The sequence below is a fragment of the Canis lupus genome, chromosome 6 (assembly GCF_048164855.1).
Source record: "Canis lupus baileyi chromosome 6, mCanLup2.hap1, whole genome shotgun sequence".
Lineage (NCBI taxonomy): Eukaryota > Metazoa > Chordata > Mammalia > Carnivora > Canidae > Canis > Canis lupus.
Window position 1 is genome coordinate 34271134 of NC_132843.1, and position 26766 is coordinate 34297899.

At 36.7% G+C, this 26766-nt stretch overlaps 1 long non-coding RNA gene across 1 annotated transcript in view; it reads left to right on the forward strand.

The window, feature by feature from the left end:
* LOC140635198 (uncharacterized) overlaps positions 1–24991 on the forward strand; it is a 44528-nt gene extending 19537 nt beyond the window's left edge. The window contains exons 2-6 of the long non-coding RNA XR_012032565.1: positions 12773–12836; positions 15950–16000; positions 18845–18891; positions 19988–20057; positions 24721–24991. This is a non-coding gene — a long non-coding RNA (uncharacterized lncRNA). The remainder of the gene's footprint in view (positions 1–12772; positions 12837–15949; positions 16001–18844; positions 18892–19987; positions 20058–24720) is intronic.
* The last annotated feature ends 1775 nt before the right edge of the window (positions 24992–26766 follow it).

Here is a 26766-nt window from a genome sequence, read left to right on the forward strand (position 1 = left end):
GTGGAATGGCCTTAATTTTCTCGGCCTCCACAGCAGTAACTAACACTGCAACAGCACACTAAAATCTATCCCATAAGTATTTTTGAGTGTCTATTACAGCCACCATCCTAGGGCTATAAAGATGGGCGAGCAAAAATTAAAAAAAAAAAATGACATAAGAGTGACTCCCTCTATTTCAGTCCAAAACAAGCTTTAGGGGGAGATTTAAATACAGCATTACAGGAGGACACAAGGATGGGTTACTTCTGAGTAAAGGAGATGAAGAATAGTTTCAGGAGAGTGATTAAAAAGATGATGGGGAGAGTAAGCCTCATCACGCTCTCATTTCTTCTGTTCTCACCCTTCTTCCTCCTCTCCTCCTTTTATTAAAAAAAAAGCTATCGACTTAAAGAGGGTGCACATTATGAATAAAGGATATACTATGGGATCTTCTAATTAGTGTCATTTCCCATCATTTTGTATCAAATAGAAGGAATAAATAAGAAATTCAGTATCTGTGTTTTATTTTAATCTAAAGGCATTTTATATCAAGAATACCTCAATCTAAAAATTCATCAATTCTACAAAGACAGTGACTTTGGGTAAAGCAACTGTGATTTTGAAGGGATCTGAATGATTATCACAACCCTGGACTTCAGAGGCAGTGTTTTCTGAAAACAAAAGCAAACAAGTAAATAAATAAAAGGAAAACCTAGCAGAGTGCCTCTAAACTGCTGCTCAGCATGTTCAGCCTGCTTACCTAGCCAAGCATTCCTTGCATCAGGCCCCCTATTGGTTTTATTTAACAAGAGAAGTACTTCTATTCAGTTTGGCATGCCTTTAGTGATTGTTGGTTTAAGGGGAATTCAACAGAACCAGCAGGATGGACTGCTCACAGTCCTGATTCAATGTTGTAAGATTAAAGAGTTAATACTGAAAAAACAACATCTTCAGAAAAAAATCCATTATTTTTAACCAAATTGACAGTTGTATATTTCTTCCATTTTTTAAATTGCTTCATTTAAAGGGAAAATGCTTATGGACATTATTAAGGATATTGTTTATCATAACAGCATGTAATTTACAGAAAAGAGTATACAAACACTTTGAAAGCTGGATCATTTTTTACCTGAAAAATAGTAAAACTAATTATATCATAATTGAAATTACTAAGCATTTTTTAAATGCAGTCTTTCTACTATCCTCCTTTAATATCTTCCTTTCCTGTTCCTGCTACATTCGTTTTCTTTTAGATACTCTAATTACTCCATTTACCTTATTGGTGAATGAGGGGCCCTTCACCCAAAACAGTGTGAGATTGCTGAACACATGACACCCAACACTGGACAGATGATAGTGGCAGCAGTTTACTAGAGAGGAGGACACTGCACTCTCTCTAAAGAACCAAGGAGAGTAGGGAGGTGTGGTGAGGTGAAGCTTTTTTTTTTTTTAAAGATTTTATTTATTTCTGAGAGACAGAAAGAGAGAAAGAGAGAGGCAGAGACATAGGCAGAGAGAGAAGCAGGCTCCATGCAGGGAGCCTTATGTGGGACTTGATCCCAGGACTCCAGGATCATGCCCTGGGCCAAAGGCAGGCATTAAACCACTGAGCCACCCAGGTGTCCCAAAGCATTTATTTACCAGCAGGAACTGTGGTAGTCAGGCTCTGTAATATTCAGAGGGTGGAGTGCAGCTGGGCTAGCTGAATTCCAGGTAAAAAGTCTTTCTCACTGGGTGGGTGATAACAGGTAAAGGTAAGGAAACTCATGGCTGAGTTTTGTGACCCCATGAAACCCCCCAAACTCAAGACAACACATGGAATTTTTAAGTCTTGCCATACACATTTCTACATGTGTATCCTTTGGCTGCCCATGGTTCCCGGGCACTGTACATTTGAAGCTTGACCTTCTAAGAGAATGTGTCATGCTCTGATACCAGAGTTTTAGTACTTGTAAAACTAAATTTTCCTTCATTTTCAAGGGGAAATGTATAAAAAATTCTCATGAAGGTAGTAGTTTGCTATCTTACCTATGCAATTCATAAGGGAATAACTTCTAGTGCTTTAAAAATTACACATATCCTGGCATTCCCACTCCAGAAATTCTGATAGCCTTGAGATATGCCCACAGTTGTGTCTCAACAAAATACCCCTACATCCCTCCTACAGTAATTGATAGACACCATAGTCGGAAAAATCAGTGAAGATACAGTGGAACACTACCACCAGTCAAGTGGATCTAACTGATATGTATAGAATACTTTATCCAAAGACAGCTGAAAACACCATTCTTCTCCAGTGCAAATGGAAGATTTGCCAATATAGACCATATTCAGGGCAATAAAACATACCTAAACAAGTTTAAAAGAATACATATTATACCAGAGTATGTTCTCATATTGCAACGGAATTAAACTATAGTCAATAACAGAAAGAGGGATGGAAAATCTCAAAGTATATGCGGATTAAACATCACACTTCCAAATGATGCATAGGTAAAAGAAGTCTCAAGATAAATTTAAATATATTCTGAACTAAACAAAAATGAAAGTACACCTTATTGAAAAGTGGGAGATGTAATGAAAGTGGTGCTTAGAGGGAAATTAGCACTGAAAAAAAAAGAAAAAAAGCTCTAAAATCAATAATTTAAGACTCCACCTTAGAAAAATAAAGGAATAGAAGTAATATAAGTCTAAAGCAAGTAGAAGAAAATAAAAATCAGAGAAGAAATTAAAAGAGGATGTCAGTAGAGAAAAATCAGTGAAACAAAAGTCATTTCTTGAAAAACACTAATAAAATCTATACACAGGCAGGTTGTGTGGCTCAGTGGTTTAGCACTGCCTTCAGCCCAGAGCCTGATCCTGGACACCTGGGATCGAACCCAGGTCAGGCTCCCTGCATGGAGCCTGCTTTTCCCTCTGCCTGTGTCTCTGTCTCTCTCTGTCTTTGTCTCTATCTCTCTCTCTGTCTCTCATGAATAAATAAATAAAATCTTAAAAAAAAAAAATCTATACACTTCTAGCCAGGCTAATCAAGAAAACAATAGAAATGATAAAAATTATTAACATCAGAAATAAAAGAGAGGTTATTTTTTTTATTCCATAAACACTGAAGGAATAATTAACTGTCTACCCACAAATTGTATACAAGTTTCCTTTGTCTATATTGGCAAATCTTCCATGTCTTTCCAACTGTAAGACATCAACTACCAAGACTTAACAAAAACAACAAAATAACCTGAATAGCTCTATATGAATTAAAGAGATTGAATCCATAATTAATAACCTTCCAAAAAAGGGAGCACCAGCTTAAGATGGTTTCACTGGTGAATTCTACCAAGTATTTTAGGAAGAAATGTTATAATATCTCTATATTTTATTCTTTTCCATAAGATAGAAACAGAGAACATTTTATAATTCATTCTGTGAAATCAGTTTTACTATAATACCAAAACCAGTTCAAGACACTACAAAAAAGGAAAGCTATAGACCAATATCTCTCCAGACCACAGATATAAAAATTATCAACAAAACATTATCAAATTGTACCAAAAAATGTGTAAAGGAATTATATGTTATGACCAATGAGATTTGCTCCAGACAAGCAGAACTGCTTCTACATTCAAAAGTCAGTTAATTTAATCAATTGCATCAGCATGCTAACAAAAAATTCATATGAGCAAATCATTTGACACAGAAAAAACATTTGACAAAATTTAATAACATTCATGATAAAAACTCTCAGTAAACTAGGAATAGAGGGGCCTTTTGTAACTTGATAAAGAACATCTGAAAGAAACCTAACATATTGGATGAGAAAAAACTAGATGTTTTTTTCCCCCTAAGACCAGGAACTAGGTAAGTATGTTTGCTTCTACCACTCCTATTTAAAATTGTACTAGAAGTCCTAGCTAGTACAATAAGACAAGGTAAATAAAATATATATAGATTAGAAAGAAAGAAACGTATTTGCACATAACATGATTATCTATACAGAAAATCCCACTGAGGGGCACCTGGGTGGCTCTGCGGTTGAGCAACTGCCTTCGGCTTAGGGCGTGATCCTGGAGTCCCAGGATGGAGTCCCACATCAGGCTCCCTGAATGGAGCCTGCTTCTCCCTCTGCCTGTGTCTCTGCCTCTCTCTCTCTGTGTCTCTCATGAATAAATAAATAAAATCTTAAAAAAAAAAAAAAAGAAAAAATACCACTGAACTAAGGAAAAAATCTCTGGGAAGTAGCAATTGTAGCAATTTTTAACAAGGTTGCACAATACAAGGTCAATAAACAAAATGCAATGGCTTTCCTATATAACAGCAATTAACAATTTAGGAGAAAATATTTACAAAACATATATCTGATAAAGTACTTGTATCTAAACTGCAAATATTTCTAAAATTCAGCAACAAAAACACAAGCAACCCAATTTACAAATGAGCAAAAGTTTGAACCCTAAGGTAAACTATGGATGCTGGGTGATAATGTTAATATAGGTTTATCTTTGGCAAATAATGTACCATTCTGATAAGCAATATTAATAACAGTGGTGGCTATGCATATGTAGTATCAAAGGATACATGGGAAATCTCTGTACCTTTCCCTTACTTCTTTTGTAAATCTAAAACTGCTCTTAAAAAAAGTGACCTGGGACACTTAGGTGGCTCAGTCATATAAGCAGCTGCCTTAGGCTCAGGTCATGATCTCAGGGTTCAGGGATCAAGCCCTGAGTCTAGGCTCCCTTCCAGTGGGGAGTCCGCTTCTCCCTCTCTCTCTGCCACTCCTTCTACTTGACAGCTCTCTCTATGTAAAATAAAGTTTTAAAAAATTTAAGTCTTTAAAAAATGGGCAAAAGATCTGAATAGATACTTCACAAAGAAGATACACAGATAGCAAATAAGAATCTGGAAAGACGTTCAATACCATCTATCATTAGTGACTTTCAAATAATGCAACAATGAGATACCACTACACACACCTATTAGAATGGCTAACCTCACCCTTCTCAAAAAAGACAGTGCCAAATTCTACCCAGAATTCTGAGCAAGAGGAATTCCCATTCATTGCTGATGGAAATGCAAAATGATGCTGCCATTTTGGAAGACAGTTTGGCAGCTTCCTAGCAATGTAAACATAGTCTTACCATGTGCTCCAGCAATTATGTCCCTAGATATTTTTCCAATTGAGTTGAAAACTATGTCCGCATAAAAACCTGTACATGAATGAGTAGAGTGCTTTTACTCATAACAGCAAAAAAACTGGCAAAAACCAAAATACCCTTAAATAGGTGAGTGGATAAACAAACTGTATTATATACATACAATGAAATTTTATTCACAATAAAAAGAAATGAGCTATCAGGTCACAAACAATCAAACAAAAAGCCTGGAAGAACCATCTTTGGTTATGGTGACTTTCTCTATTGTTTATTTTCTATTCCAATAAGTTACATTCCTGTCTTTATTATTTCCTTATCTCTAATTATTTGGGGGCTGATTTTCTCCTTTTTCTGTTTCTTACAATGAAATCATAGAACATTTATTTTACTTTTCTTCTTTTCTAATATAAATCTTTAAATTTATCAGTTTCTCTCTTTCTCACTGCTCAAGTTGTATCCCACAAATCTTGTTTTGTTGTGTTTGAAAGCATGTGTGGCCAGGTACTCAGATGAGGACCTAGACTATCCTACCCAGTAAGCCACCTATGGACAGTATGAGGGAAATCTAGAATCTCTAGGAGAGAGATGAGTATTAAATAGAGCCTTAGGAGCCAGTTTTCGTGACAGGAACTTTGCTTCTCTACTAACCCTCCGTTTGTAAATTTTCTCAGGAAACAAAAACAACCAGAATCCTGGAGCAGTTCTTTGCAAGAGAGATGAATTTAGACTATCAACTCAGGAAATCAGAATGCAAGGGGTGAACTGTAGTCAATTATTATGGAGGGCTTCCCTGAGCTCACCATATCCTCTTCTCAGGACTGAGTTTCTCATTACTCAGCTGCTGGAAAGGCTGTTGCTAAAGGCTCACAGCTGTATTGCTCAATGGAAACTGCCTTCAGACAATGGGACTGCTTTACATTCCCTGAATTTGTGCCTTCTCCCCTGGGGCAGCCTGTATTCTGTATTGGTTGATACAGGGGTGCACAGCCCTAGACCTTCTCTCAATTCAGACCAACTCTGTAGTGTCAACCCCATGACACTGGTTGATGCTGCCTTATGACTACATCACAATTCAATTTCCCCACTGAACAATCCTATTTATCTCATGCATGGAAGTATTGTTCCCTAACAGTATAAGCAAATAAGTCACCTTCACATAAGTCTTAGAATCTTACCTGACCTACGTCAGTAAGTCATACTTCAATAAGAGCTCAAATTTTAAAAAGGAAAACAATGATATCTGATTATAAAAGAGTAGCTTATATCATACTAATTAAGAATAACTACATTACCAAGTATACATTATTTCAGAAAAATATAGGATCAATGATATTATCCTACCAAGGAACATGACCTAAATAGAAGGATCTAAGGACTCTTAATTGGTATGCGTATTAAATATTTATTTGAACATGCTACGTGTGTAAAGGACACCATTAAAGTCAGCACTGTGTGTTAATTGGTGAAGCTGGGTAACTTTCTCTAGGACACTGATAAAATTCAATTTCTTGCTCTGAACAAGCTTCTAGAATCTAAGTTCTTCTGTAGCTGTCACCTTATATAAAGCTCCCTAAGCTTGGACTATTGTCCCAAAGCACTTCCTCATTTATAGTAAATTTTCTGTTTTGTGGACAAAGTCACCCTGGCCTTTGTTGGAACTGACAGCTGTGGGGCTTTTGGGCCAAATGTCATTTTGCTTGTGGGCTAACAAACGAAGACTGGGAGCTATATAAAAAAGCTGTTCTGTTTCAGGCTAAGGTTCAGAACACTCAGCAACTCTTGTCATCACAGGAACCTTCTGTGTTCCAAAGTACACTGCCCCAGTTACATTGGAAATGCAGTGAGCCAGAGGCAAACATGGACAATTAGCAAGTTTTCTTTGATTACATCACATTTCTGGTTTTGCTCATTTACGTTTTTTGTGGAGCTACTTCTTTCTAAATACTCATTGTCTTGATGATGTTCTTGTTTGCTCCACAGCCTCTCACCAAGACTCTGGACTTTTCACTTTCTGCCTTTCTCTCAGATGCCAATTCTACTTACTTAGTTTATAGCAATGATTTGCACTTTATAATAAAAGTGCAGCATATGACCAAGAAATGATAGTTGGTCATGACCATGTGGTACAAGTGGGACAAATCAGTATATCCTGCCTCTGACCCCTTTGTTCAGAGAGGGATAGAATGCAGAAGGACCCGGCACCTATCAATTCTGGATAGCAAAGAGCAACCTTTTTCAGCTAGAATGATTTATCATGGAATTGCAGGGAGAACGTCTTTGAGCAGGGAAGAGCCAAGAGGCTCCAAGCCCCATAATGGAGGGTAGAAGGAGGTACAGGAATTAGAGCCCTATTGTTCTGAAAGGGCAAAGAAGTAACTGTAAGTAACACAAATGTTAGTTGCTTCCTGGAGAATTGTCTCATGTTGTCTTCAAGGGAAATGAATGTTTTCTATTATGTAAGGGGCCTAGGTTATGTGTGACAGAGTTCTAGTCAGGGAATTTGGTAATGTGTTGTCTGAACTATGAAAAGACCCACATTTAAATTTAATCATAGGTCTAGAGCAATCTGCCTCAGAATCAATTGGCCTATGGTTAATCTAAGGGACATTTTGGGTTTATAAAACCCAGAAATGTATTAAGAAACCAAACCGCTCCTTTGTGAGGTTAGGCTTTTGGATGTACAACTAAATGAGGAAACTGGGGAGAATTTCATCCATATACTTTCCATAATTCTACTATAGCACCATCAGGGACTTGCCTTTCCCTCCAAGAAAGTTTATCGTATGTCATCATCTTGGCCTGAAGGCTTGATCTATCCCAGTATACCATGTTTTGTTGTCTGCTTCAGAAAAACAAAAACAAAAGTGTAGATCCTTCAAGCGTATTACAGTAGTAATAACCTTGGGTTATTTATTAGAGGCTAAGTGTCCTACCTCCTTGAGAGATCCTGGAGAAGATACTTGATATAAGAAATAGCATAAATTCTGTAGTTTTACAAAGATTTTCCTTCTTCATCTGGGTCCAAAGGAAAAAGAAGGTTATAAAATGCTGTGTAAAGTATGATTACAAATGTATTTGTAACATTACATAGTCATAGGAAAACACTAGGAGATTCATGAACATAGAAGCTATCTCAAAATATCTAAATTTAAGCTCCTGGAAACTCCCCCTCCTACTATATAGGTGCATATATATACATATGCACACACACCTATAAATAGTTATATAGATACAAACCTATGAATTATAAAAATATATGCAATCTACACTATTAAATAGTACCTTATATGGTCTAATATGTAAACTATATAAAGATATAATCCACAGCCCACTTTCTCACAGGTTAATGGCAACTCTCCTTACACATTTTAGGCCAAAATACTTGAAGTCAACCTTTTCTGTGTTCTTTTTTTTTTTTTAATTTTTTTATGATAGTCACACAGAGAGGGAGAGAGAGAGAGAGAGTCAGAGACACAGGCAGAGGGAGAAGCAGGCTCCATGCACCGGGAGCCCGACGTGGGATTCGATCCTGGGTCTCCAGGATAACGCCATGAGCCAAAGGCAGGTGCCAAACCGCTGCGCCACCCAGGGATCCCTGTGTTCTCTTTCTTATTCTTGACATCTAAACAATCAAAGAATATTGCTGTCACAGAATTCAAATTATCAGGATATGACCTAATTTCAGAATCTCTACCATTACAATCCTCTCCTTACTCCTACGTGAACCCCCCAAACTGCTCTTTCAGCTTAAATTCTTGTTTATTTGCCTATTCCCAAGTAATCAGAGGGATCTTTTTCTCAGCCTGAAAACTTGTAGGACCATACAGAGATAGCCTAGGTTAATCTAACTTAGATAATGGCTTTACAAATTCATTTATGTCTTTTGAGAATGAGCCTCTATTCAGTCTTACCCTAGTGTTCCATCAATGGGCCATGGCACTGATAGTTCAAGAGAGGGCAACTCCATTTTTACTCATTTTATAAAGTGGGAGTTCAACAACTTAGAGGACGTTGTTTGAAACTCACTGCTCTGATCTAATGCACTTGATCCAACAAACTGATGGTCTTATGTGGCCCAGAAATGTGCCTTCAGCCCTAGCCTAGACAGTTTTCAAACAGACATCCCAACAAACGGAGAACCCTTGGAGTAAAAGACTTCAAGATAATTGCCTTGACTGATCACACCCTGAGATCTCTGCGCTCAGAACTGGGCTAATGTGTGACTGAGAGCTATCTTAGGAATCAGCATCTCTTACTAGTGTGAACTAAGAAGTTTTACAAAATTTATTTTTTAATAATATCTATTCATTTGTGTGAAGTCACCATGGTGACTCAAATAGGTTACAGCTGGTTGTGGAATGAAGAACAGTCTATACTCTTGTGATCTATCATAATAATAATAGCAATAATAATAACAATAAAATAATGCAGGCTATTGTACAAACACTTGGGAATGTCTGACCAGGGCTGTCTGTTACTCAAGAGGAAGGATGGGGAATCACGCCCAAGATGTCAATAAAATAGTTAAAGAGGGTGGGATACTTGGGTGGCTCAGCGGTTGAGCATTTGGGGCATGATCCAGGAGTCCCAGGATCAAGTCCCACATTGCGATCCCTGCACGGACCCTGCTTCTCCCTCTGCCTATGTCTCTGCCTCTCTCTCTCTCTCTCTCTCTCTCTCTCTCTCTTTCTCTGTGTATTATGAATAAATACATAAAATATTTAAAAAATAGTCTACTGGGATCTAAGTCTCTAGGCCCATTTAAATAGACGTAATGCTAAGAAGATAAGGGTTCTCTAATTTATATCCGAAAGGGACCTTTCAGATAATTTAGTCCAATATTCTCATTTAAATGATGAGGAATATGAGGCCTAAAAGGGCAAACTAACTTTTTCAAGTTTATCCCACTAATTAGAGATAGAATAGTGCCTGGAATCAAACTCTCAGGTTTCAGTGTTTTCTTTTTTTCTTTTTTTTTTTAGTGTTTTCTTTACTAACCAATATAGTAAGATTTGGAAGGAATTTAGTTATGAGTGGTATTTTATAACAAATTCCTATGGGTTCCAATTATAATTTTACCCTGTAGTCCCATCTTATAAATCCACGACCCCTCATATAACAGTATTCAAATAAAATACATACATAACTTCAATCAACTGTTTCAGAAATCTTTTTCAATTTAAAAGCTTCTTTATATCTACTATTTATATATATTTATTTCTTACATAAGTAGGCAGACAATAAATCTAAAATATCAAATATTTATTTTTGGTATTCTGGTTCTTTTCTAATAATCTTAAGTCTAATTTCTTTTTTAAGATTTTATTTATTTATTCCTGAGAGACAGAGACAGAGAAAGAGAGCCAGAGACATGGGCAAAGGGAGAAGCAAACTCCCCATGGGGATCCTGATGCAAGACTCACTCCTAGGACCCAGGGACCATGACCTGGGACAAAGGCAGATGCTCAACCACTGAGCCACCCAGGTGTCCCTTAAGTCTAGTTTCTAAATCAGTTCAGTCCATCCAGCATTTTCCATTATATGATTGCTATGTTTCAAGTTTTCTTTAGGCCAATCTCATTTCTCTCGCCTTCTCAATCTATTATGGAAGTACCCTTTTGTACAATCAAAAGCCTGAGGTGGTATATCTAAGCTTGGATTCTGGGTGATTTGGGGTGAATTCAAGGGTGATGTGGTGTTGGCCTGTTGGTTACACATAGCTGTGCTTCCACAGGGAGTATCCAGAGATTCAATCACACCAATGTAGATAGAAAGAATGCTAGAGACAAGCCAAATATATGGGTGCTAGTGGACCCATTCCACTTCCAGGATGGAAGACAGAAGCTAGAAAAGAAAAGTAGCTTCAAAACAGTGGGTCATAGGAGGTGGAGCAAGAGCTCACACATCCTTTTTCTATGAGTAGTGGTGGGGAGATCATAAGTGAATTGCGCTAGTTATTACCTCTGTTTTACAAAATATTTCTACTTCTCTTCTCCTACTCCCTTGGATGTGGGCAGAGTATCACTTCTTGTAAAAAAAAAAAAAAAATAACTGTGCACTTCATCATGTTCCCATTGGCAGCCTGTTTGATCACAGAAGCATATGTTGTTTGGAAGCCTCTATCAGCCTGAGGGACTAAAATGAACATAGCTCCCCTTCCCTCATCCCTACCTGGTAACTTCCACTGGATGTGTAGCTCAGATGATAAACAGACATTTATTGTTTCAAACTAGCAGGTTCTGGGGCTGTTTGTTATCTTAATGTAAGCTACCCTATCTGAAATGATATACCTACATGGTTTGGACACTGCATGCTCAGACTCTTTTCCATGGGTAAAGAAGAATAAAACTTTCTCTACATTCGTCTGGTAGCAAGCTGTCCTTATTCAGACCTTTGCACCAGGATCTAGTGGAACAGAAAGTGAAGTGGAAAGTGGAAACTCAATGAGTGAGGTCAGACAGACGGATGAATAATAGGAGGATTCATTTAGGGGAAGTCAATCAGACTTGGGATGGTATTAGAGTAGCCACTTCTATCTCCATGAAAAGATCTAGATCACCCCTCAGGAAGATGATCTCCAGAGGATGTCTCTCAGAAGCTGGTTCAAGGGTCAGTGCTAGCCACTGGGAAGGTATCTGATTAATATATTTCCACGTGGAAAACACTCAGGATTCTGGAACCCCTCTTTCTCACTCCCACTTTCTGATACTTTATTTCTATCAGTGTTTTCTGTTTCAAGGCACAAACAGGGAAGACTACGAGAATTATTTTTTAAAAAGAAAAAAAGAAAAATAATTTTCCCCAAATCTTCCCAACCTCCTAAAGGAAAAGACTGACTTTCAGTCAAGATACAAGGGTCTTCCTGGTCATAGAACTGACAAGCTAATTTATCTCACTCTGCCTTTACTTAATTCAATTACTTAGAAGATATACTTAAGTTACTGTTAAGACTTGAGACCTAACATTCTTTGACTCTAAGCCATTGTATTACTCACTACTCTTGGTAACCAAGTCAGTGATGTTACATATTTGCAGAGTCCCTAGAATATTTTTTACTCTAATTTTGAAGAAGAATTGAAAAAGGGCTAATGTCAAAAATTGTTTATGTTTTCAAAAAATCTAAAATGAAAAACTCAATCAACATAAAAGCCTCTGTAGTACTTTAAATTGTGCTGTTCTTCTGAGCCTTCTTTACACAGCAGTTTGGATTGCCCCCTAAGGAACTATAATTGACAAAAAGCAAACTACATTTAGAATAATGATTAGAGTTACTAATATGCAATATTATGATTCCATCAAGCTCTATCTTTGGCGGTTAATTGGAAAGGCACCAAAGGATTCAAGTAAAGTCAGCTTTGCTTTAACAAATTTAAAATTTTCAAGAATTAAGGATAGGGCCTAAACCATATTTTCAAATGTACCATCTAATCACCAGGTTTGTGGAACCATCACACCTCCATCTGAATTTGGGATACATTATGCATAATATAAAAACCCAAGATAGGGCTTCTCTAGTACTTTTGCCTTATCAGAATATTTTCTTTTCTTTTTTTTTTTTTTGTCATACTCAGTAATTACCTTTAATAAAGTATCTTTGATATTTTGGAGAATCTAAGAGACTGGAATTTCCTTGTCTCTCACAGATTTGATGACTGCTAGACTAAGCAATCAAACATTCGTTTATGCATGGAAATCCTGGGGTGAAATGTAAGTATTATTCTTTCTGATTTGCAAAGCCTAAATTCCTCTTAAAGTAGACCCTGAGGTAAAGTTTATATACAGAAAGCAGAAATTATGCATGGTGGATTCAAGCAAGGGAAAAGGAAAACTCAATGTGAGAGTACATTGTTTAGCCACTACTATGAATAGTGGATGCTCTATCCCACAGATCCCTAAAAAATCTAAAAAAAAACAAACAAACAAACAACAACATGTTTAGGACTTTTCCATGCAGGGAAAAAAGAAGGAAATATTTATTCATCATCTCCCATCTTCTATAATTGAAAAGTTACCATATATGGGATACTTACAACTTTGCACTTCTGGGTCATTCATGCATCAGTTCAGACGTGAGTAGATTCCTATGGATGTCTTATAATACAACTTAAGAGAAGCTCTGGGTCAAGAAACAAGAGAACTTGAGGACTTTTAGGTTGCCCTTGTATGAAGTTATTTGAAGACCATGTGGAATTTATTATTAAAACAATGGCTGAAATGAGTTAAAGCCACAAAGGTTTGAAGTGATGCAGAAAAAGCACCCAACACAGTGGAGCCCAGGCACTACTCAGATATGTTAATACCCTCCACTAAATTCAGCACAGCAAAATATCACATTCAAGATGGGAGCCAGTCACATGCTCTTCATATAATTAATACAAGGGAATTAGTAAAAAAAACGGCAGTCCTCACTGTAGCATCTTAATCCTGAAGTTTTATTGATGTTTATCATCTCCACCCTCCCTCAATTATTCTAGAATTCCTTCACCCTTTACCAAGACTTACACTGGTCTAAGTGGCTAGCTTAGAATGTGATCTGAATTTCATGCATGAGTCCTTAATTGCCTTGCTTTATTGGATTCAAATGCTGCAACTGCCCATTAACGGTTACTGAAAATGGGGGCACCGAGCAATGTCATAGTGAATCCTAGGTTCCCCTTATATAGCTGGAATTCTAGCTGCTCACAGTGCTTAAAATGGATTACTGCCACCTATACAAGAACTTGATTTTTTTGGCTTGGTTTCTCCCAGCATGAGAAGCCTATAGAGACCATGTGATACTTCTAGCTTCAAGTTCTTTAGAACCCATCTTGTATCCTCTAGAAGAGTATTTCACCCAAGAAGATTTAGCATTTGTAATCTGGAAGAGTCTAAGTTTACAGAAATAGAAAAACTTCTACAAGTGAGTGACTGAAAATGAGGGTGAGGGGAGTTAATTCTGCTTCTGTCGTTTGGTTTCCAGGTCTATGTATTCTAGTTATCAGGGATACAGCTCCATATGAGAGATCTCAATTCCACAGCAGCATCTTCCACTACCTATTCTAGTATCTAAAGGACAGCCAATATTGAGCTTTTCAGAGATGCCAGTTATGTCCACATGAGCACACTCATCACTGCCTAGATGAAAGCAGTGTTCTGGGAACCAGCAAGAGAACTAAGTCAGCTGATGGGTTCTCCAATCTCACACAATTAATTCATGACAACATACTTCCTGAGCCTTCTGACCACTTCTTCATAATAGGCTTTACAGTTTCTATATCATCTCCATTCCATTAGCTATATAAGCAGTTATCATGTCCCAGCTTCAAAGATCTACGTAGTAAGTACTGGGACCAGAAAATCTTGCCAGAATATTGAATCTCAAGACAGTGATGGGTGTTCACATGCCAAGCCCTCACCTAACCAGTGAAAGACTCTACAAATTCACTTTCATCCATGTTTTACCAATTACCTCTAGGGTATATTAGCCAAGACTTTACAATGATTCTGTGTGTAAGCTCTATTCCCAAAGAGCCGCAGCTCATTTCCTACTTGGGGTATACGGAGTCCTGACCCTGGTATTTGGCATAAAGGCAATATAGTGGAGGCAGGGGTAGATCTTCTAGTCAGCAAGCACCGTTTTGAAGGCACCTGCCTTAGGTGAGTATCTACAAGATCACTAAGCAAAAGTAATATGTTCTCTATCAAGGGAAGGGAGATGCTTCTGTTGGCACACACATAAAAATCAGGGAGCTTTTAAGAATCTCAGGTTTATCTAACAACTATTCTTGGGCAGCCTGGTTGGCTCAGTGGTTTAGTGCTACCTTCAGCCCAGGGCGTGATCCTGGAGACCTGGGATCGAGTCTCACGTTGGGCTCCCTGCATGGAGCGTGCTTCTCCCTCTGCCTGTGTCTCTGCCTCTCTCTCTCTCTCTGTGTCTCTCATGAATAAATAAATAAAATAAAATAAAATAAAACAACTATTCTCATTCTAGGTTTTAGGTCTCAAGGTTTTTTTGTTTGTTTTTGTTTTTGTTTTCTTTTTAGGTCTCTAACTCTGACATAGGGAACCTGTCACAGTTGCACACTGAGTTTCCTTGGCAGATCTACCATGCTTAAAATTAAATACTGGGACTCATTTTTAGCCCAGTTCTACCAGATACTGGAGACAGAAGGGCTTTCTGTAACTCTTCAACAGAAACACTGTGGTTTCATAGCTTTCTTTGAGTTGATAGGTTTCTCACTGAGTCTATCATTTTCTCTTGTTACAGTTTTTCACAGCACTTAACAAATTCTGATTTATTTCATAATCCTTAAAATTGAAGTTTCTGCCATATGGTTTAATGGCCCAGGTATCATACAACCAAATGCCTCACATCCTACATGTCTATTATCACAATTAAGCAAAGATAAGAATCAATAGATATGATACTACATGTCATGAGTTAATTTCTAACCCCATTCCTGGTACTAATGTTATTAGTCTGGGTTTTTGCCAGAACAGGCATGAAACAAAGATCTGTGAATGGGTATAATATCTGAGAAAGTAATTCAAAGGAGCAGGAGTAAAGGACAGAGAGACTAAAACATAAAAGAGGCAAAGTCAATGCAGAAATATGTAATCACTAAGAATGCTAAGAACTGACTACCCAGTCCAGTGAGATATAACATTTGAGAATCATGAACTAATCCTGATGACCACCTGCTTCTGTAAATAAGTTTTATTGGAACATAGCCATGCTCATCCATTTGCTGTGTATGGTTGCTTTCATTATAATATATGCTTGAGTAGTTGTTGCAGAGACTGCATGATTCTAAACATATTTATTATCTGGCCTTTTACAGAAAAGAAAAATGTTTGTTGACCCCTGAGCTATAGAATCCAAACAGAAGAGGGTAAGATGAATGCCATCTGATTATCATATATAGAAAACAGATGCCATAGAAGAAAGAGATGAATGAAAGGCAAACTACTCAGGGAGAGGTCTACCTGAGGCTGGGAATGTAAGAAGTTGGATAAGTGGAAAAGAGGAGAGAAGGATGCTTTTACAAATAGTCTAAGAAGAAGCAAGAGTCTATATTAAATAATAAACACGGATTTGTAAGAATAGCTGGCTTATGTTAGGTAGTAGTAACATGTAAGTTGATCAGGGATTTGGGTTCAGATTTTTGAGCTTAGTACTCTTCATTTTATGTTCCAGTGTAAACCACCCATGCTTTTTCCTTTTTAAATTTAAACTCAGGCTCATACTTTATAAGGTTAGAAAAAGCATATCTAAACTGAGTCTCTGCTATCTGAATGATCTTGGGCAATGTACTTAACATTTCTGAGCTTCACTGTGTAACATTCCTGTATCCTAGGATGCTTGTAAGTAATAAAATAATGTTGAGTACATAAAATATTGGCAGAATGTCTGTTCATAGTAAGGTACTGAGTCAGGAAGAGTTCTTAAGCTGAAAATCACAAAAATCAGAAAAGAAATTTATTAAGGGATATTAACTATCACATAAAGATCAGAATGTCACACTTTGAATCCATGTATTCGGGAACGACATGGCTTCACTATGGATTGACTCCAGCAAAGATGCTGCAGTACTGCTGGTGGGCACAGACCACTGACACCGATGAAGGTGTCAGCAGAACTACTGCTGCTGGCCCTGGAAACTATATGTCTCTAAAGCTGCCCGCACCAAAAGGTGGTTCTGCTGGGTGCATGCTTCCTCTGATGACTCAGTCCCAAATCAAAGTCTTGTGAAACATCATCCAATTAGCAGAGTTCAAACGCTGCATTCCAGATTTAAAGGAAGCTGACTAGTGAGATTTAAGGCTTCTTCATTAGGCAAACATCAATGCTAAAGAAGAAAATTCCCCTAAATCCTGAGATTCTTCTTGAGGTGATAAATAAGCAGAAAACAAGACAAACGTCCAACAGAAGGCTCAGTATTTGTTTCGTTCTCACTTCTCAGATACTTATAAAACTTGATAGCCTTCCCTCCTGCTAATACAATAGAATTCCCCATAGTGGAAGTTTCAGTGATTCATAGTTATAAACTTGCAGTCCATCAGACTTTTTAGCTTCCTCTCCTGAAACCATAGATTATGAGAAATAAATACCAATGAATGATATATGGAAAAATCAAATTACACAACAGATGTTGAATTTTAAATGTAGTGTGGGGTTTTCTCAGTCTTTAATTCCACAAAACTATAACCAGGAAAGGAAGTTCAAAGCCAGTGTTGACTTCAGCTACAGCATCATAATACTGATCCCTCCCCACTCAAATCCCTCTAACATTTAGCTGAATTGTCACAGAGGCATGAATTAATGAGAACTTAACAACCACTCTTCCAATAGAGGCTAACAGGCCCACTACCCACTAAATTGTGTAAATAACACAATGCTAATAGGAGTATTTAAGATCTCAAATTTCCGTTTACTCAATTTTTACAAAAATTTTTCATAATTATCAGATAGCGGATCAGGAGATTTGTGTTCCATTTTGGCTCAAATCACCTCCAGATGACAATAAGTTTGGGACTTGAGGCAAATTATTTAACAATCCTACTTATGCATTCTCTTCATTTTTAAAACTGAAAAATAGAGATTTATTAGCTTCCAATATTTGATCCCATACCCATTAAAAATTGCATGCATTGGTGATTTTTTTATTAAATGTACAAGGAAACAGCTTGACAAGTATAAAATATGTGGCCAACCAATGATAAACAAAAGATGTAGAAATACTTCAGTAGATAATAAACTGGCTAGCTTGAGTGTAAGTAAACAAAGATAACCTAATTCCTGTAACACAGGTTACTAACTATGGGCTGTTCTGAGTGCAGAGTAGGGGCAGTGTCCCTCTGTCATCTAACTTACTTTCTCTTTACCAAATGCTAACTAATGGCCATATTTTGGACTAGCAGAAGTGAAAGCTTGAGATGAGACCTGGCTTCCACTTTGTGGGTAACACTATAGAAAATGAGGTAGTGGCTTTTCTCCCTCCTTCCACAGACTTTTCATACAATGAATCCTTAGCAATTTGGGGAGAGCAGGGACATTAATTTCAGACTGGGTTGACCTTTTCCCTTGTGTTTCTTTAATGTATACTTTCCTTCTATCAAACTTGGAATTTTCTAGCGGTAAAGACAGGTTTTCTTAGCTTTTATTTTTTTTCATTTTTTAAGGGTTATTGTCTCCAGGAAATTGAATATAAAGTCTATGCTTTTGAAGAACTACTGTGTACTCTCCATAATTTAATGCATTACCATTTACCAGTTTGATTTAAAAAATATATCCATTTGTTAGGTCCAAGACTTTTATGCATGAAAGAGAAAAATTGGTCCCACTTTTAAATGAAAGCACATGCTAACTGAAACACTGTATGAAACATCTGTATAATGTACAATACAGAATCATAAGTGTGTGATGGGAAATTCAGACAAGACAATACGAACTTTTTAAAAGACTTGTCATCACCTCATAGCAAATCTAAGGAGTTACAGCACAGTAAGTCTATATTTATAATATACATGAGTTAATGGAAAGACATTATTATCTTCTCATTAGTAGAGTAACTTCATGGAAAAGCAATATGATATACAGTGTGCTTCTTCCATTAGCTCATCAGTAAAAGATGTTTGGTGGGCACTTTCTTCCAAAATGACCACCCTGGTGAACCTGAGATAATTAACCTTTTCTTCTCCTCTTGAGAAGTCACCATTCTCTCCTCCTTTACCAGGGGAGGGAGGCTACCCAGGACATCCTTCTGTGCTGTCACCAGGCAAGGTGGGCTTTTAATTCATTTTCTGGTTCATTTGTGGTTTAGTCCATATTTAGTTGTATTTTCTGTCCTGAAACTGTAACTCCTTCATTAGTCTGCTGGATGCTGAAACACAATAAAATGGCCTCCACAGCTTTCTGCCCTGAATATCACCTCTAAAACAAAATATAAGTGGAGGTGATTTCTCTCTTCAATAGAAAATGTAACTGGAGATGAAACCAAGTCTGCTCTGCATGGTTTTTATGTGCATGTGGTTTCCAGGGAAACCTCGCCCTGATATTTCTAAATGTTAGGATAGTAACTGGTACCCCTTAGATTCTGCCTTTGAACAACTTAAAAATGTTCATGGCATCAAGGAAAGAGGGGTAAGAGCTATTGAAAAAGGACAGAAGTTGCTTTTAAAATGAAATTCCATTTTTAAAGATACATTTTAAATTACATTGTAAAGAGGCAGAAAGTGGGAGATTCTAAAAATCTAAAATTTAAGTGAGGGGATGAAAAAGAGGTCCCTTTATGTGAATAAACAAGTAAATCTTTATTTCAGGGTAGCTTTTCAGACTTCAGAGTAAGACAGTAAGATGTTTCAAATATCTGAGTATCTCTATTCTACATGAGGGAGAGTCACAGAAGATGGGAGTAGCAGGTATATGACCCTGGTAAAGAAATGTATTTATTGGGATGCCTGGGTGGCTCAGAGGTTGAATGTCTGCCTTCAGCTCTGGACCTGATCTCAGGGTCTGGAATCAAGTCCCACATCGGGCTCCTTGCAGGGAGCCTGCTTTTCCCTCTGCCTATGTCTCTGCCTTTCTCGGTGTCTCTCATTAATAAATAAATAAAATCTTAAAAAAAAATAAATTTATTGAAAGGGCAAAAAAAATGAATGAAAATAATTTATTTTAACCCTTTAATTTGCATAAGTATGAATATATATTAGTGATGATTAATGTGAAATAATAAAGGTTAGAAAGTTACCCCAAAGCAGTACAGCTCTTCCCTTTAATATGGAATACTATGTGCTTTTTTCTTCAATTTCTAACTCTTATTATTGTCGTCCTGACTTTCTTTCCTTTCTACCTCTTGAAAATCTACCTTTCATTTCAGATCCTCCTCACATTTCAGATCTTCTAAATGATGCTTGTTTCATCTTTCTTTTCAAATGCACCTAAAATTGGTAAGATATTTTGCATTACGTTTATATTTGTAAAATATAACTTTGTAAATATTGTTACAGCTTCTTTGGAAATAAAATGTAGTCACTGGATAATATTCCTTCTTTATAGCTAAAGTGTTCTCTAATATTAATCTTCCACTGAAAGAATGTTAATTTAAAAATCAACTCACAAATCTAAAAAATACTTCAGTGATGGACAAGGAAAGCAGAGGAAGAGAGAAAGAGCACAACGATCAAGTCTGAGCTGTGTTATTTGGCACCTAAAGTAGCTCTAATCAAGAATTAAAGCTGGATTAGTGATTTTTCCCCATGAATGGAAGTGAAGGATGGACAGGGAGGAATACATTTCCTCCTCTAACATTGCTTGAGAGGCAAGGAGCATCAGTAAAAATTCCCATTATATAGATTCAGGTTGGATTTCAGGGCAAAATATTCATTCAACAACCACTATAATCATCATCATCATCATCATCATCATCATTCTGGAAAGCATGGTGTGTTTTATTTCATGTTTGGTTCTCACCATCTAGCATAGCCCTCGGCACAAAGTAAGATCAAAAGCACAGATATCAGTTAGATGCTTGGGCATAAGGGGAGATGTAATTCTTGTCTAAGCACACACAGAGATGAAAACATCTGAAATCTCATGAATATCTCACTTGAATGATTACAAAATTGATCTTTTCTTATTCTGGCAAACAATCTACATAATTCAGCGTTTGAAGTGGAATACTAGACCTGGATTTTTTATTTAGCCTTCATAAACTAACTGAGTAATTGTGATCCTTTATCTCATGCTGTGAAAATGCCAACCTTTCAATTCCTCCAAGCATCTTGGTGCAGATGGTAACTTATTGCACAGCCAACAACTGTCATTTTATTTTACCAATATCTAAGAGACAGAATGATTACATCTACATCAATCATCTTGAATAATAGAGACAAAAATCACTGAATTATTGCAAAATAAATGTCTCTCACTTTCTAGAGAAAAGTCTGTGATTTGCAACATTTATTCGTGATAATGTAGGAGACAGTCACTCATGTGACAACATTTCTATTCTCTCGAGTCAGGGGTGGGACATGAACAAGTTTTCAAAGGAAAAGCAAAAAAGGTAACTTATTACTCCAGAAAGCTTTGGCTTTCCAACAAGCATCAGGCTGAATTACTCAATTGTCTATCACTATGGCAGTGTCTCCATGTACCAAATGGCTTGAATGTGTTGATGGATGGGAAAAGAAAGCAAACCACTTACTCAAACATCTTGTTCTCTTGGGTATTTTGACAGCCTTTAGTACCTACATAGACTGTGGTTTCAACTGAGATCATAGCTACAGGCTTATGTGATATAATTTTGCTGTCTTAACAATTATGTCAATCTAATCAGCAAGACTGAAATTGGCTATCCTCTCAGAAAATTTAAAAAGGAAGTGATAGAAAAGAGGAAAATTATTTATTAACTTTTTGTCCCTCTCCACAGCCAGATAGGTTATTCACAAATACTGGTTCCAATTACTAGAGACACTTAATAACAATAAATTGGATTAGCAACTTTCATCCCCTTCTTCCTTACATAGACAATAGCTATATTTGAAATAATGTTTTCAAAAAATGATACAGCTGTTTGTTTTATTTTGCTGACTTACAACATCTCTTACTCAAGGGTTTAATTATACAAATTAGCAGAGTAAGTGCCCCCTACAAAACAAAAACAAACAAAACAAACATGGGCAGTATCTTCCTACATTATTTCCTAAAAGGGACCAAATAGGGCTAGATATATTCCTGGCACTCAGTAAATCATTTTGGGTTGGTTGATGATGGTCATCTTTATCTTTCACCTGACATTAGTAAGCCACTTTTCCAAATGCATGATATAATTATCAAAATATCCCAACAATAATCATGTTGTGTGTTTTGGATTTGCTTTTTTCTTTCTTTACTTTATCATGTAGCACATCCATTTCATTGTTTTGGAGTTATAGGGCAATGGAAAAAATACAATTTTCCATCTTATTAAAATTAGGAACTTTCTCAGCAGTAAGTTAAAAACAGCTGAACAAAAGCACTTCAAACTTGGCAGGTGGCTAGGACTCCTGAGGAATCATGTCACAGCTAAGTTTCAAAGAAATATTTGAAATTAAAGTTTAGATGGTTTTAAAGGTCCCTTTGAGTCCAAATGTTTGGCAGATATCAAGATTTAGGAAATCATTTTGGAACTGAAGAAACTAGCCCAACCCTTTTTTTCACCCCTGCTCAGAATTAAGGCAAGGACTAAATCAGCAACAGGGTTAGAAAGACAAGAATCCTACTATAACAACTTAGAAATATCTTCATTCCTGTGGATTGATGATTGACATGGCCGTGGTTGCATGGTGAATGAAAATGGAACTATCTTGGCCAAAAATTCTAGTATTAAGCATTGTAATCACTAGCTACATAAATTTAGAAAACTCCATTATCTTCTTTGAGTTTCAGTTCTGCTTATGTCCCATGTCGATCACAGTAATTACAATTGAGTTTTAACTGCAATTTTTTAACATACTTTGAAAAGACAAAAGGAGATTAAAATTATCATACATAGCTTCTCTCTCCACCTCTCTCCCTTTAGCTTACTACATAGAATTACTGGATTATCTCAAATTTCTTATTTGGTGTTGTTAGCATAGACTTGACTTAAATGATAAAAGAAAGTCTGAGGTCACATCACTCCCAAATCCAGCAGTTGTAATTATGTTTATTTAGTGCCATGGAAGTCAGTAATCCAAGATGAGTCATTTTAAAAGCTGATGTTGTCAAGATGATGAAATTAGTCATGTAGCCAATCTGATTTGGGTAATCTGAGGATCAAAATATATGACCCAACCAAACTAAATTCCAATTATTTCCATTTTCAATGTTGTTAGTCATTTGAGTTTTCACTAAGATTATGCAATCCAAGCCACACTGGTTTGCAGGGAGAAATGAAGCAATAGACAAATTAAGAACAAGGGTAATGGTAGCAATGCATTGAGTGTAGAAGGATAAATTAAGAAGTTTTAAGAGAAAAGTGCAATGATTATCATCACCATCATCAGCATACTTGGAATGAGCAAGATATTGCAAGCAAAGCACAGTGTGAACTGAAAGAATTACAAAGCATACAACTTGCACTTTATAAACAGAAAACATAGAGGTCATAGGCTATGTACTGTAGAGGATTAAAAATACTAAATGTAGTATTTGTTGTATCTCAAGTGAATGGTATAGATGGTTGATGTTAAAGGAGCTTAGAGGAGTAACATAATCATTAAGAGTTGAGTAGTTAGAGGTCTTAGAGCAGAGCCTAAGCAAGAACAGAGCTATGAGCAAGTATAAAATCACCATGAATAATAAAGTACGGATTATTTCCTATATATGCCTCATACAAAGATGCTAGGACCAAAAGAGATGCCTGGAAAATAGGAGTAAATTTAAAAATGAGTTAAGGTAAAAGTAGCTTACATGGTAATTGGATTGGAATTACTAAAAATGAGGAACAGTTAGACCTATTAGCAACATACAAGGACATATCATAGCTTTGGATATGATCCAAATTGGAAGCAGTACCCAAATTAGGCTTAATTGCAAGGCCTGGCAGAGGTATTTTCTTAGTTAGGTTACAGACTTGTGGTTCTAGGATGGACTATCCAATTTTAAGAAAAATTCTGGCCAATAGCTTGGATGAAAAGAAACCAGGATCAGGCACTGGGGCAGGAAGTGATTATAATCCATTAGCCAGAACGTAAAGACTGCTAACTCTGGGAAACGAACTAGGGGTGGTAGAAGGGGAGGAGGGCGGGGGGTGGGAGTGAATGGGTGACGGGCACTGGGTGTTATTCTGTATGTTAGTAAATTGAACACCAATAAAAAATAAATTAAAAAAAAAATCCATTAGCCCTACAGTGAAGAAAGTAAGCAGCCTCCACTCATACAGACTGGAGTGGGTACCGCTAGAATATATACAAGATCTCATTCTAATCTCACTGCATACTGGATAATCACTAACTCTAGTCAGAAGTGACTGGGACCTCTAATATGTTGCCAGATTTGGTCTCAATTTGCACAAGAGTTCTCTCTCTCCTTGAACTAAGGGTTTTGAATTGTCTTTTGTACATCTGAGACAGTAGGTTTGGGGTAGGGAAAGACTGACTTTAGGAGTGTTGTCCATGTCCAGAAGGGTATTGCTGATTCATTAATTGTCACTGAAATCCTCAGACAGCATTAAGTAGCAGCTAGAGGGCAGGGAAGAGTTACTTGAGAGTTTGTCCCTTCACTGACTTTCTAGACCATGGTTTATACAGCTCTGTAGCTAGTCCAAAGCCACAGTTATCAAGTTTTATATCTCATCTTCCAAATCACATTGATTCTACAGGACATATGTCAATTCTAAAGATTAATACCCCACCAGTAGAACCCAACTTATTATTAACACATTAAAAATATTATGCTAATTAAACACACACACACACACACAACCCCCACATATTTACATTGAAAATAGGTCACAGCATTGCTAATCATGGGCAAAATGACATTTCTAAGACATTCCTAAAATGATTAACCTTGTCATTTTCCAACCCTTTCTGCTCAGCCTATCTATGGAGATCCGTGCTGCTAAGATTTTTTTTTTTTTTTTTTTAGATTTCTGCTAGACGACTGATAGAATACAATGGAACAGCAATTCTTAGCCCACAGAGCTCAAGAGCCACTTAATCAGTGAGGAGTGCACTGGCAGTGCTATGGACTGAGATTTCTTTAAAATAGCTAAGCCACAACCCAGACCAACTGCTGAGTGACAAGACTGATGCATAACCCAGAAGGAGAACAAAGCCTGCTATTCTTGCTCTCAAATGTATGCTTTTCAAAGTTGTTAATCCTTTATATGTGGGCACTAAACTTTTAATTATCTTCTTCTTGTGTTACATTTCATCTTCATCACCCATGAAATGGGTTGGGCACATGTGATATCTTTACAGGTGAGGAAATATGGGTCAAAATATTAAGAAATATATTCTACATTTCATCTCGACAGTGAGAAAATAGAAAATACAAGCCAAACCCTTCACTCCTAGAACCACTCTTTGCAAGATAGTGCTTGCAGATTTTTCCCAAATTTATTGGAGTCAACATTTACTACTTAGATACTAATGCCAGTTTCTGACAATTTCTTACTTTCCAAATCAACAGCATAGGTGTAAATTTTTCTTATAAGCTTTGTGGTAAAATCCTTTATTTTTTTGATACAAGAAAATTCTAATATTTATCTAAATGTAGTTTATTAGGAGGAATATGGCATAGAACTCAGAGCTTTGAGATAATTTCTTTCACTCATAAAACATTCTCAGACATCGAGACATAAATATTAGCAATATTAGGAACTTCCCCAGTAGCAACTCTGAGTCAGTGTGTTATGCTCTAGGTAGGAATAGAGGATGGAAACTTCCATAAGACTCAATTCCTTCACTCAAGGAACTTGCAACAGAGTTAGGCTGACATCCATAAACAAAGGAACATTTTCAATGCATATGAAAAAATATAAGTACATTGATGAAATATGAAGCATCAGAAAAGTCATAAGGATATGAAATTAGTAAAGGTAATTTATAGGGAGAAGTATTTGAGCCATGTTTCAAAGGAAATACAAAATTTGGATTTCTAGAGTGTTGTGTGTGTTTATGAATTTCACACCAATGGAAGAAAATGAAAAGAGAAAACTGCCAGCAAATTATATACCCAAGTCAATGATCAGTCTTTAATAATGGTCACCCTGACCCACAGCAAGCCAAAGAACTCAACTTATACCTCATCACCTTAAAAGTGTTATTACATCATATTATATAGACTGTTTAAAGCATAGGAAGTTAAATCAGATAGGCCTGGGTTCAAATGATGACCATTCTGACATATAACCACATACTGAGCAAGTGGCTAAAACTTTCTCAGTTTCCTCACATATAACTTGTCAATAATATTACCTACCCAATCATACTGTGGGGAAGTGGAGGCGTGATGTATGTGAAGTACTTAGCATAGAGCCTGTCATCATGGCTCCAAACTCCTATCATTCAGATGTCATACTTCTATCTATTGGAGATGGTGGTATAAATTTTTTATTCCTTTAAAGTATCTGACGCATAAGACTGACACTCAATTGAACTTTATAAACTTCCTACTTTTGGGCTGCATGCAATTAGTAGATAAGACTGGGCATATTGTATATTATTAGCTAATGACTCGATATGCCTCATGTCAATTGTCTAGAATTCTCTTCTCTGAACTCAAAATCCGTATTTTTCTTTAAAAATGTGTTATGTGATGTGATCCCGACCCTATTTGACCTCATTTTCCACTAATTTATTTCCTACTAGTTTTCTTCTTAATAAAATTCAAATGTTCATGTCATTTAACTAAGTGCTTTGCATGTACAAATAACTTGCTTATGAAAGACCTGCCTACAGACGTCTCAAAGGCTTTTAGAAAATGATGTATTATGTGAATAGATACATGGCTATAATATAACAAAAAGAACGTGTGGTCTTGTTTCAGAGAAAGATCTGGACTTCATTCCAGTCATACTCTCTTTCCAAGCCCTAGGTTTCCAGATATCCTGTTAAAAATCGGTAGAATTGGAAAAGTTTTGGACCACTGAAAGGCAGGTCGAACACGCTGGGAAAACTGGATGGGATT